Source organism: Pinus tabuliformis, chromosome 7 (genome assembly GCF_031772625.1).
Source record: "Pinus tabuliformis cultivar Carrire ecotype Pingquan chromosome 7, CPIR1, whole genome shotgun sequence".
Lineage (NCBI taxonomy): Eukaryota > Viridiplantae > Streptophyta > Pinopsida > Pinales > Pinaceae > Pinus > Pinus tabuliformis.
This window is the reverse complement of record NC_142293.1, coordinates 494,597,159-494,609,144: the sequence shown is the minus strand read 5'-3', so window position 1 is coordinate 494,609,144 and position 11,986 is coordinate 494,597,159. Positions and strand designations below refer to the sequence as shown.

General features: G+C 36.5%; 1 long non-coding RNA gene and 1 pseudogene across 2 annotated transcripts; one reads left to right on the top strand and one right to left on the bottom strand.

Annotated features, from left to right (window-relative positions):
• The first annotated feature begins 1,285 nt into the window (after positions 1-1,285).
• On the top strand, positions 1,286-2,401 carry LOC149248194 (cytochrome P450 750A1 pseudogene; annotated as a pseudogene).
• A 4,239-nt stretch (positions 2,402-6,640) lies between these two features.
• On the bottom strand, positions 6,641-8,131 carry LOC149248193 (uncharacterized). 2 transcript variants are annotated; one of them, XR_016265712.1, is made up of 4 exons: positions 7,611-8,131; positions 7,384-7,500; positions 7,031-7,140; positions 6,641-6,826 (listed from the first exon to the last, which is right to left on the bottom strand). It is a non-coding gene; the product is annotated as an uncharacterized LOC149248193 (long non-coding RNA). The 2 variants fall into 2 exon arrangements; XR_016265711.1 differs by having other exon boundaries at positions 7,031-7,065; positions 7,611-8,089.
• Between the last annotated feature and the right edge of the window lie 3,855 nt (positions 8,132-11,986).

The following is an 11,986-nucleotide window of genomic DNA, read 5'->3' as shown; positions in this document are numbered from 1 at the left end:
AAAAATTAATAAATCTTCATCCACCATAAATGGAAATAAAAAACCTTCCGCAAAATTACACCATATTATTTATACCCTATTATTTTAAAAATAATATTGCATGTTCCACGTTATTTTCTTCTAGAAAACTGAATCACATGATAACATAATTGTTGCGTCTTGAGAAGCGGAACTCTTCTGAAAGTCGTGTTGGATTCGTTTCCGCCATGCGTTCCAACCCATTTTCTCCACAGGTAAACATTATATCATATATCTCTTATCAGCCACGATTTTGATGTTGCATTGGTCCCTATTATGTATCCGTGTGCTCCCTCTGAGCGACAATTCTCACTGATTGCTTCCTACTCTAGTTTTCTCTCCACGGTATTAAAAAAATGAATGCGACTGGTTTTAATTCAGGCAGTTGATCATTAACTAGCATTTGCACCAAATGTTGCAAAGGAAACGCCGTAAGGCATAAATTGAATTACAAAAATACAACAAAAAAATACTTTGATAAAGAATAAAAATATATTGAATGCTCACATCAATGCCCCATTAACTAGAACCACTTAGTAGACATATCTATCAACATTAGGATTACACACAATGATCAGGAAATTTCTCATATACAAACAACACCTTCCACAACAACCTTTCTCACATCCACATTTTAAAGTAGACATATCTATCAACATTAGGATTACACACCATGATCAGGAAATTTCCCATATACAAACAACACCTTCCACCTATCAACATTAAGATTACACACCATGATCAAGAAATTTCCCATATACAAACAACACCTTCCACAACAACCTTTTCTCACATCCACATTTTAAAAAATGCCTCGGAACGTGATTGGAATATCCCATATTTCCTTTTTCATTATGTAGATAAATCTTCGATATTATTATTTTCATCATGAAGATTGTTAGTTCATTGTTGTAAAGTGTTAGTGTGTTAAATTCAATACTACAAGTTCAACAAGTGAAAAACGTTCCTTAATTAGCATAATATGCATTTTTCTCTCACCATGTATTTTTCAATCATTCATTACAGAACTTCCATCAAAGAACACATTTCGTTCATTCATTACAAAACTTCCATCAAAGAACACAAGTAATAGATTAACATGTATACTACAAGTTCAACAAGTGAAAAACGTTCCTTAATTAGCATAATATGCATTTTTCTCTCACCATGTATTTTTCAATCATTCATTACAAAACTTCCATCAAAGAACACATTTCGTTCATTCATTACAAAACTTCCATCAAAGAACACAAGTAACAAGCGGCGTATGGTGGAAATAAGCAAAACATACGATGCCTTCGCTGAGAAAATTATAGACGATCATCTTCATGTTCAGGTCGCCACGCCCTCCAGCGACGGCCACAGCCAGGGACCGACAGAGGCAGAGGCAGAGCATGTTAAAGATTTCGTGGATGTGTTGCTGCAGATGACAGCTGATAACAATGATATAAAGGGAGACACCAAAGCCAAACGGGAAGCAGTTAAATTGATTATGTTTGTATGTAGATAGGAAATCTTAAATCGAGTTAAACAGCTAAATCGATTCTTTTTTATTGTAAATTTAGGAAATCTATTGGAAGGTCACATAATTGACATCCCTCTTTACCACACTCTGCCCTGTCCTTCAAATTTCAAAATATTCCCAAGAACCCCCTGAATCTAGATGCAAATAAATTAACTTCAGCAATTCAATATTACATTGATTTTTAATTGACAACATAAACTATTTTCCCATTGGTTTGTACAGGACATATTCATCGCTGGAATGGAGACGTCGGCATCCACGTTAGAATGGGCAATGAGTGAGCTGCTCAGACATCCCCATGTCCTGAAAAAGTTGCAGCAAGAAATAGAATCCTGTGTCGGAAAACGTGGCAAAGTAAACGGATCCGATGTGGGAAGGATGAAGTTCCTTCAATGTGTTGTGAAAGAGATGCTGCGATTACATCCAACGGGGCTGCTAGCGATTCCCCATGAATCTGTAGAGACCGCGAGCGTATGCGGATACAATATACCTAAAAAAACAATAGTAATCGTGAATGTGTGGACTATTGGAAGGGATCCCAATGTGTGGGGGGTGGATGCTTTGGTTTTCAAGCCGGAGAGATTCATGCATGAATTGGGTGAGCATGACCATGTTATGGATTTAGTGACAGGTCAATCAAATTTCAGGATGCTTCCCTTCTCAGCAGGGAGGAGAGGGTGCCCAGGGGCCGCCATGGCTGTTTCCATGATTGACCTTGCACTAGCTCAGCTGCTGCACTCTTTTGACTGGAGAGTAGATGGTGATCCATCAGAGCTGGATATGACAGAAGGTGGGTCTTCTATATCAAGCCATTTTCCGCTCTTTGCTTTTCCAAAGATAAGGAAGGAAGGTCTTTGACGGTATGTATGTTGAGAAGTATCTGGTTGTGCTACCTAATTTGTATGGTTTTGTTACTTTGATTGTCCCAAAAAGTACAAAGAGATGCCGATAGGATTATTAAATTGGAATTGTTGAATTTTTCTAAAAGAGTTAAGTGGTTTGTGAAAAACCTTGTTTTTTTTTACTGCATCATTGTACAATTACTTTTCTTTAGATGTTTTGATTATATCTATATTACAAGGAACACATTGAATGTCTTATTTCATTTATGCTATTCTTACTAATATCCTTTATGTGCTTTTTCTTGATCAATTTGATGAAATATTCCATTATCCTTTGGTCAAAGTCTTCACCTACATATTAGTGTACATCCCGGTAAGTTCAAAGCTCGAATGCCAACCAAAAAAGTCAATGATAACCACTGTGCACACATTCAAATTCATAATGTAAAACTGCCAGACAAAGTTTAGACAGATTACCTCTAAGATGGCTATCACCATTTGTAGCCAAAACCTCAAAAACTCTGTTATCAATAGTCAAAACGCTGACATCAAACATGCCACCGCCAAGATAAAAAAAAACAATATTTTTGTCTCCACCCTTCTTGTCCATGCCATAAGATATCACTGCAGCTGTGGGTTCGTTGATAATACGAGCTACATTCAAGCCAGCAATAACACCGGCATCCTTCGTTGCTTGGCGCTGTGCATCAATAAAATAACCTGCGCAAGCCCACAAGCTGACAGTGACAACGCAGTCAACAATTGGTTACCCACAACCTCATTAAAAAAAAGGTTGAAAAGAAAGCATACTAGGGACAGTCACCATAGCATCCTTTATAGTCTTGCCAAGGAATGCTTTTGCAGTCTCCTTCATCTTAGTCAAAATCATAGCACTGATTTCCTTAGGGCTAAATTCCTTTTGTCTCTCCATCTCATACCTGAACTTGAATATAAGATTTCCCATCTTTGTTCACAATCTTGTATGGTACTAGTGCAGTGACCACATCATCCTTTATAGTCTTGCCAAGGAATGCTTCTGCAATCTCCTTCATCTTAGTCAAAATCATAGAACTGATTTCCTCAGGGCTAAATACCTTTGTCTCTCCATATCGTACCTGAACTTGAATATAAGGTTTCCCATATTTGTTCACAATCTTGTATGGTACCAGTTTCATATCCCTCTGAACTTCTTTGCCTTCAAACCTATATAAAACAAATGTTTTCATTTAATTGTGCTCATCAAGTAAAAGTTTGAAATCATTTTCTTGAAGTTTGGACAGGGCAGAAATCAAATCCTGATCTGACCCCAACTAGAATGTTGCTCGACCCCTAACTTAACATGCCAATCTCATGATTGGCATCCTTGTGGGTTCAATATCAAGGCAAGAATTGGACTTGCAATAAATATAATTGTCCAATGAATGAGAAAATCAGAGATCAGAGTACTTACTTTCTCCCAATGAGTGTCTTGACATCAAAGATGGTTTGTTCGGCATCGCTCAAAACAAAGAAGAAGAATTTAAACCAAAATGAGGGGAAAGAAAACAGGATCTGCGACTCAGAAATTGCAATGAGCTCCTTGCTGAGCCACTTCTGGTTCGAAGGCGGCGTAAGCAAGCTGGCACACTGTTGGAGATCCCTGGTATCCTTGTGCATACTCTTGGCAGCGTTCTTCCTGGCCAGCGCAAATACGACAGCATCCATACCATCCTCATTCACATAAACCTCAATATTTACCTCATCCCTACAAGGCACTATAGAATTATACATCCTCGAGATCAAATCATGCCTGCTCTAAAGCTCCATGGTCGCCAACAAGCCCTGGCAATATCGGCGCCCACTGGCATAAAACTTGAAGACATTCTGTCCTTCTTTCAGCAGCAAGGGAGTATCGTTTCCATCCCCGGTACCTAATAAACTAAAATTTTTCTCAAAGACCACGTCCTTCGTTGCAAATTACGTTGCCCAGGCTAAGGTGATTTTCTCGTTTTGCCGTCGGCCCACGAAGTCACGAAGTAATGGACAACAAAGGCGATCAGGAAAGTGACACAAAGGAACTCTATGTAGTAACACTGAGGGCCTTCAAGGGATCATAGTTTTTGTGTAATAGGGCCAGGTTCAATGCACCGCATAACTCGGAGGTGAAAAGAAGGCAACTCAACCAATATTTGGAAAAAGCATTCGAAGTATAGTGCATGCTTGCCAGATGACACTTCAAATCAACGGTTGAAAGTGTCTCACTTGATCGAACGACGCAGAGTAAAAATGTTGACAATTGTTGATGCATAAAAAGACTTATCGGCTAAATAAACTAATAGTAAATCTAAACTACACTAATAAGTTTGATAAATATGTATAGCTTTCGAGATAATCCTCAGCTCTTATAATCTATGCGATGGTTTCAAGTCAAATTAAAGTAGTAAATAATTTTTGTGTACTACCCTCTTTCCCTGAACGTTCTTTCCATTAGGCAAGGGCTAACCAGCTTGCCATAGGGCATTAAATGCCCAGGTATATGCATGCTCTATAACAAAATAACACACAGTCCTTGGTGGCTACATAAATTAAAAGTAAAGACTGGGTGTTATTTTGTTATAGAGCATGCATATTCCTGGGCATTTAATGCCCTATGGCAGGCTGGTTAGCCCTTGCCTTATGAAGTACCCTGAAACCACCTCTTCCCATGTACAGCTGGGTACACATCGCTTTTTGGTTTGGCTAAGTACACCCAACACTTTTGCTGGTAGGACGTCGCGCACCCCTACCTATTTATCCGTAGTCCTTATTGTTTAGCGCTACTCCAGGGCCCCCCTATTTCGTGTAGGTCATTGTTTTGTCGGAAATATCCCTCCCTCCAACCTAGGCGATACTCTTAAAGGTATCGGATGTCTTAAGTATATTCTGACATATTTCACAAAATTCTGAAGACCGTGTCATGTAAAAAGTTGTACAATTGCCAGCAATATAGAGTACAAAAAAGGAGCTATTCCATTTGTCTGAAAATATGGATTTTGTCAGAAAGTGGACTGCTTGTTTTCAAGAATGGGCTTCAGATACAACTAGTCTCTTAAAGGTCTAATAATGAGTTTGGCATCTATGACGCTGCCATTAGAAATTGGGAGGGAAAGATTCTCCTTGTGTCTTCCCTGGGCAAGTGTGACTGTGGTAAAGAATGTATCAATTTTCAAAGAGAAGGTTATAAACTTTTGAATTTTATTAATTTTAGATTTTTTAGAAAGATACAATTAGTTTTTTTCATCTTCCTGAATGGAATAATCTGTTCTAAATGCAATTATAATGAATCTAACAATATTTAACAGGAAGGTTATAAGCTTTTGAATCCTATTCAATATGAAACCACTCTCTAAACTAAGATTTGGGCAAAGAAACATAGACCGTTTTGACTTCTTCCAGAATGGAATGGGAACAACCCTTTTAAGGGGGACATTGAAAATTCGTACCTGGAAGATTTGAAGCACGAATATGAAGGAAAAATTTTCCTGACTAAGTTCTACTTGTCACAAAAATACTCTGTCTAACATTTTTCCATGCTCTCTCTAACATTTCTGTTTCTCCTCTCTGCACTAAGCATTGTAGAGATTCATAAGCAAATGATAATACAAATTTTCGTTCACTACATCACTGAGGCGGATTGGAAGTGTTCTATTACTTAAAAAAACACACAAATAGATTTTAGTGGTAAATAACTCAAATATAAATTATCTTTCTGCATCTATGATTCGTTGCTTTAAACTCATTACTACAATAAATAAAATATAAAATTGATTAAAAAATTCATGGATAATAACCATAACATTTATAAAGACAACCAAACCTATCAATTATCTTGAGAAATAACAATAATCCATTGTATAGTCTCCATCCATCATCCACTATCCTAATAGAAAAAGAAAAAAAATACATACAAGTCCAAAGGCTGTGAATGAAGCTGTGCATATATGAAATTAGTAATTCCTTAGGCTAAGGAGCAACGTCCATATCCATCTAGACAGCTTTGCTGCTCTTGACATAACCAAGAACAATCCCTGATAGAAAATATATTTTCTTAATGCAGACCTTTTAGTATTTGTTTTTAACATAATCATAAGCATATTTCAGAGTCTTCAATAAAAAGGTTCTAAGTTTTTGAATTCTATTCAAAATGAAATTAGTTCTTTTTTAAACTAAGATTTATAGAGACACAGGTAGGCACGTAGTTTTTGACCACTTCCAGAATGGAATGAGATTAGCCTTGTTAAGCAAGGTGAGACATTGACAGATAGCTACCAACCAGAAAATAAAAATATTAAAGACTATCCATCATCTTGAACATAAAACAATAATTCAATGCATATAGTGTTTGATCCATTATCTTTATGGAAAACAAGTTTCAGAAATCCCTGCATGTGCATGTCTAAAGGCGGTGAATGAAGTTGTGCACCTATAAAAGAAGAAGTAACATGGATATCAATCCTGACATCTAAATAAATATAAGATTTATCCAAAAAGCAGATAGCTACCAGCGAGAACTTAAAAATATTAAAGGCTATCCATTATCTTGAACATAAAACAATAATTCACTGCATATAGTGTTCGATCCATTATTATTATTATTATTTTAATGGAAAACAAGTTTTAGAAATACCTGCAAGTCTGAAGGCGGTGAACGAAGTTGTGCACCTATGAAAGCAATAAGGCACAGTGAGAAGCAGCAACCATATCCATCTTGATATCTACCAGTGAGCGTTGCTTCCTCTTTTTTCCGGAAAAAGAGAAGAGAGAGGAAATATATATATATATATATATATATATATATATATATATATATATATATATATATATATATATATATATATATATATATATATATATATATATATATATATATATTCTACAATCCTCTATATATATAAAAAATCTAACGATTTTCACAAACAAAAAAAAAGTTATAAGAAGTTTTTGAATTCTATTTAATTTTAAACTAGTACAGAAACACACAGGTAGCTTTTGACTTCTTCCAGAGTGGAATGGCTTCAGTCAAGACATTGACAATTCATACACGGAATATTTGCAACAGGATTTCCCAAGACATGCTACTATCGGTTCTTATTGCAGCTGTAAAGGATCCAACAATTTTCAGTAAGGTTATAAGCTCTTGAATTCTATTCAATATGGAACTGCTCTATTTAAACTAAGATTTGGACAAAGACACAGGTAGTTTTGACCTCTTCAGAATGGAATTGAATCAGAAAGAAGTGGTGACAAGGATGGACCACCATATCGATGTATTCATGTCGGTTGTTTTGAGGGGACAGAGCTATGATCTGCCTTTAAGGAAAATCTGCTGAATACAGTTATAAAGAATTTATCAATTTTCAGCAAGAAAGTTATAAACTTTTGAATTCCTATTCAATTTGAAACTATTTTTATTAACGTAATATTTTTACAAAGATACAGAGTGGAATAAAAGCAGCCATGTAAATCAAGACAAATTTGAAACACGCTTCCCAAGACCTGTTACTATCTGTTCTAAATGCAATTATAATGAATCTAACAGTCTTTAACAAAAAGGTTATAAGTTTTTGAATCCTATTCAATATGAAACCACTCTTTTTAAACTATGATTTGGGCAGAGATACACAGGCAGTCTTGACACCTTCCAGAATGAAATAGGAGCATCCCTGTTAAGGGTGGACATTGAAAATTCATACCTAGAAGTTTTGAAGCACGAATATGAAGAAAAAATGTTATTGACCAAGTTCTAGGGCTCACGAAAATTCCCTGCCTAACAACATTTTTCCATAAGTTCCGGGTCTCGAGGAAATTCTCTGTCTAACATTTCCGTTTCTCCTATGTGGACTAACCTATTGGATAGATCCAAAAATAAGTAACGATAATACAAATCTTCGTTTACCACATCAATGGGAATTGGGCGGATTTAAACTCCTATATTATTAGGATAAATATACAAATAAATGAGGGGAAAGAAAATAGGATCTGCGACTCGGCAACTGCAACGAGCTCCTCGCTGAGCCACTTCCAATTCGAACGCAGCGTAAGCAAGCTGGCATACTGTTGGAGATCCCTGGTATCCTTGTGCATACTCTTGGCAGCCTTCTTGCTGAGGAGCGCAAATACGACAGCATCCATACCATCCTCATTCATATAAACCTCGATATTGACCTCATCCTTACAAGGCACTATAGAATTATACATCCTCAAGATCACATCATGCCTGCTCTGAAGCTCCATGGTCGCCAACAAGCCCTGGCAATATCGGCTCCCGCTAGCATAAAACTTGAAGACATTCTGTCCCAAGATCGAGCTCCAGGCCTTCGCAACAGGGCCATCAAACCCCATGGATGGGAGAATATGTTCTGCCAAGTGAATGACAGTGCATTGAAGGAGTTTACAGGTAGAGCGTTTTCTTTGAATAATAAAGAACCAGGTGGCAATGAAGGGCAACTGCAATTGTATGTATGTATAGGGTTAAATCAATAGGAGGTTGTCAATGATAGATGTAGTATGCGGTTCGTTGAGTGGATCTGAAAGTCCACCATCCAGCCAAAAAGCAAAACAAATATTTTATTTAACAAAAAAAATAGCGCAAACTCTGAGTTACAGACCTATATTCATAAGTATCATCAGTGTATTTATCTGAGTACTGAATTTGAGGCATCCTGGTCGAGCGAAGGACCAGCACGCAATCAGTGTATTTATCTGAGTACTGAATTTGAGGCATCCTGGTCGAGCGAAGGACCAGCGCGCAAGGGCAGAAGGAAGGAATACAACCAGGAGAATGACAAGAAAACTGCTTTTGATCGTTCGGCTTCCCACGATCTTCGGCTTCCCACGATCAACGATCAAACTTTGTTCGATCGTCTATAAGAAGAAAACCTCGTCATTCGAATTGGATTTGTTATGGAATCATCAGATGCAAATGCTAATAAAGTCCCAAGTTCCAACTGCAACAACTCTCGAGAAACTCGTCCTAGCACTATTACATTTTTCCCTTTCAGTTTTCTTAATAAAAAATTTAAACGCTTTTCAAGAAGGGCAAAAGGAACTCTATGCAACCGAATCCTGATGAAGATGCTACCTACAGTATTAATATTCACTTTCCGACAAATAGAACAAAAATGATATAAGCTTTAGCATCCGCTTCTGTTCTGGAAAAACATTAACAAAGATCAACAAAGACCAGCGTAATAGCATTTCAATCTAACATTTTTCTATGAAACAGTATCTTTATTAGAGGCCATCCGTGAAGCTACCATTAAAAGTTGTTTGAGGACCAATTTCATGCATAAATCGAGCTTTCATCGATAACAGCCCGATGGAAGTGGCGTTGAAATCAAATGCAATATTATAAAACTGCAGAATATATGATAGTCACATTCAGTGATAAGCTGTGCCTAAATCGGTAAATTTTGTCCAGCTTCGTCAAATAAAATTTTAAAAATAAATAAATATATAAAATTAAAGAAGGTAAAAATAAATATCCGGCCAGAACCAAACGCACAGAACATATTTCCAAGAAATCTTCCAACCTTTAATCAAAGATCTTAAGCGTGTATTTAGATTTCCTCTAAGTAAATGCTTTGAATCCGGTTCCTTCTGCGTAGTCTTTTCTTCAAATTAACATTTGCATGCAGGTAAAACAGTCAAACAGGTTCAGTTGCTCAAAAGCCTAAATTTTCAAGCATTTTCATCCACTGGAACACAATTCTTCCAGAGTATTTCCAGGAAATTTTCAATATCAAACCTTTAAACACATGATCGTAATCGTGCATTTAAATTTTCTATAACTAAGTGATTTAAATGCATCTTCTGGTTCATAATATCTTGAACAGGGCATTTGCATGCTGTTAAAACTGTCAAAGTAAAAGCTTCAACAGGCGAAGCTGCTCGAAAGCCTTCACCTTTGCTCCGACAGGCGCAGCTGCCAGAAAGCCTTCCATTTTACAAGGACTTTCATCCACTGGAGTGCATTTTCTTCCAGAAATCATAAAACAGAAAATAAAGAAATATTTCCTCATTATGCGGAGTTTTAAACCAGTCAGAAGCATATTGAGAGGTGTAGAGAAGAGTTTTTGGCTAATCGAAAACATATGGAGAGGTGTAAAGAAGATCATACCTGCAGTGTTGTTGGCCTTGCAATGTTTCTGAGATTGTCTGGCAAGCATTTACAGCTACTCCTGGATCTGAAAGTCCACCATCCAGCCAAAAAGCAAAACAAATATTTTATTTAACAAAAAAAATAGCGCAAACTCTGAGTTACAAACCTATATTCATAAGTATCATCAGTGTATTTATCTGAGTACTGAATTTGAGGCATCCTGGTCGAGCGAAGGACCAGCGCGCAATCAGTGTATTTATCTGAGTACTGAATTTGAGGCATCCTGGTCGAGCGAAGGACCAGCGCGCAAGGGCAGAAGGAAGGAATACAACCAGGAGAATGACAAGAAAACTGTTTTTGATCGTTCGGCTTCCCACGATCTTCGGCTTCCCACGATCAACGATCAAACTTTGTTCGATCGTCTAACACCACAAATCAACGGTTAACAATAGGACACGGTGTCAACTGGGTCAATTCATTCCAAAGGGAAACGCCTTACGGCGTAATTAATTCTTTTTGTGTCCATTAAAAGATTTCACAGCACACATGATACCGGAAAGTTCGGTCGCTGGTGTTTTCCGTGGGTTTCAATTATGGTTGGGATGTTATTCTTCAAACGGAATTCCTATGGGCTGTGTATCACAAATTACAAATCCAAAAGTACTTATCATTTCTTACTTTTATATGCCTTGGATTTGTTTGAATTCCTATGGGCTGTGTATCACAAATTACAAATCCAAAAGTACTTATCATTTCTTACTTTTATATGCCTTGGATTTTATAATTTCTTGGGGTTTTAGTATCAAACCCGTAGGTTTATTATTCTCTTGGGTTTATTATATGAAATACTTGAGTTTATTAATTTAAGGGTTGATATTTGCAAAGTATATTATTATTTATATGGTTTGTAATTAATATTTTTCCCTACGATTAAATATTATTCCCTCAAGTTTAATATTATAAACACTAAGATAAATATTATCAACCCTAGAATTAACATGGTTGACCATGGTCAAACATGGTGTCGTATTTTGACAAGGATTGTCTAAAAATGAAAATTGACCATTGTCAACCATGTTTAATTTAGGGTCTATAATGCATTTGTTAGGGTTTATATACCTTGGGTTTATAATATTAATCCCTGCGGTTTAATATTATTCCCTTGGGTTAATAATTCCTTAGGTTTATTGTCCCTAGGGTTAATATTATTGGATTTGGTTTATAATGCCTTGGACTTTTAGTATTAAACCTTCCAAATATGAACCCTTACATTAGTAAACTCAAGTAATTGTTATTAGAAACCCTAGGGAATAATAAACCCTAGAGTCAATACTATAACCCCAAGGTATTATAAACCCAAGGGACTAATCTTATTAAACCCAATGAATTAATATTATAAATGCAACATATATAAACCCTTCGTTGACCATGATTGACCTATGACTAATATTATACCCAAGGGAATTATAAACCTATGAATAA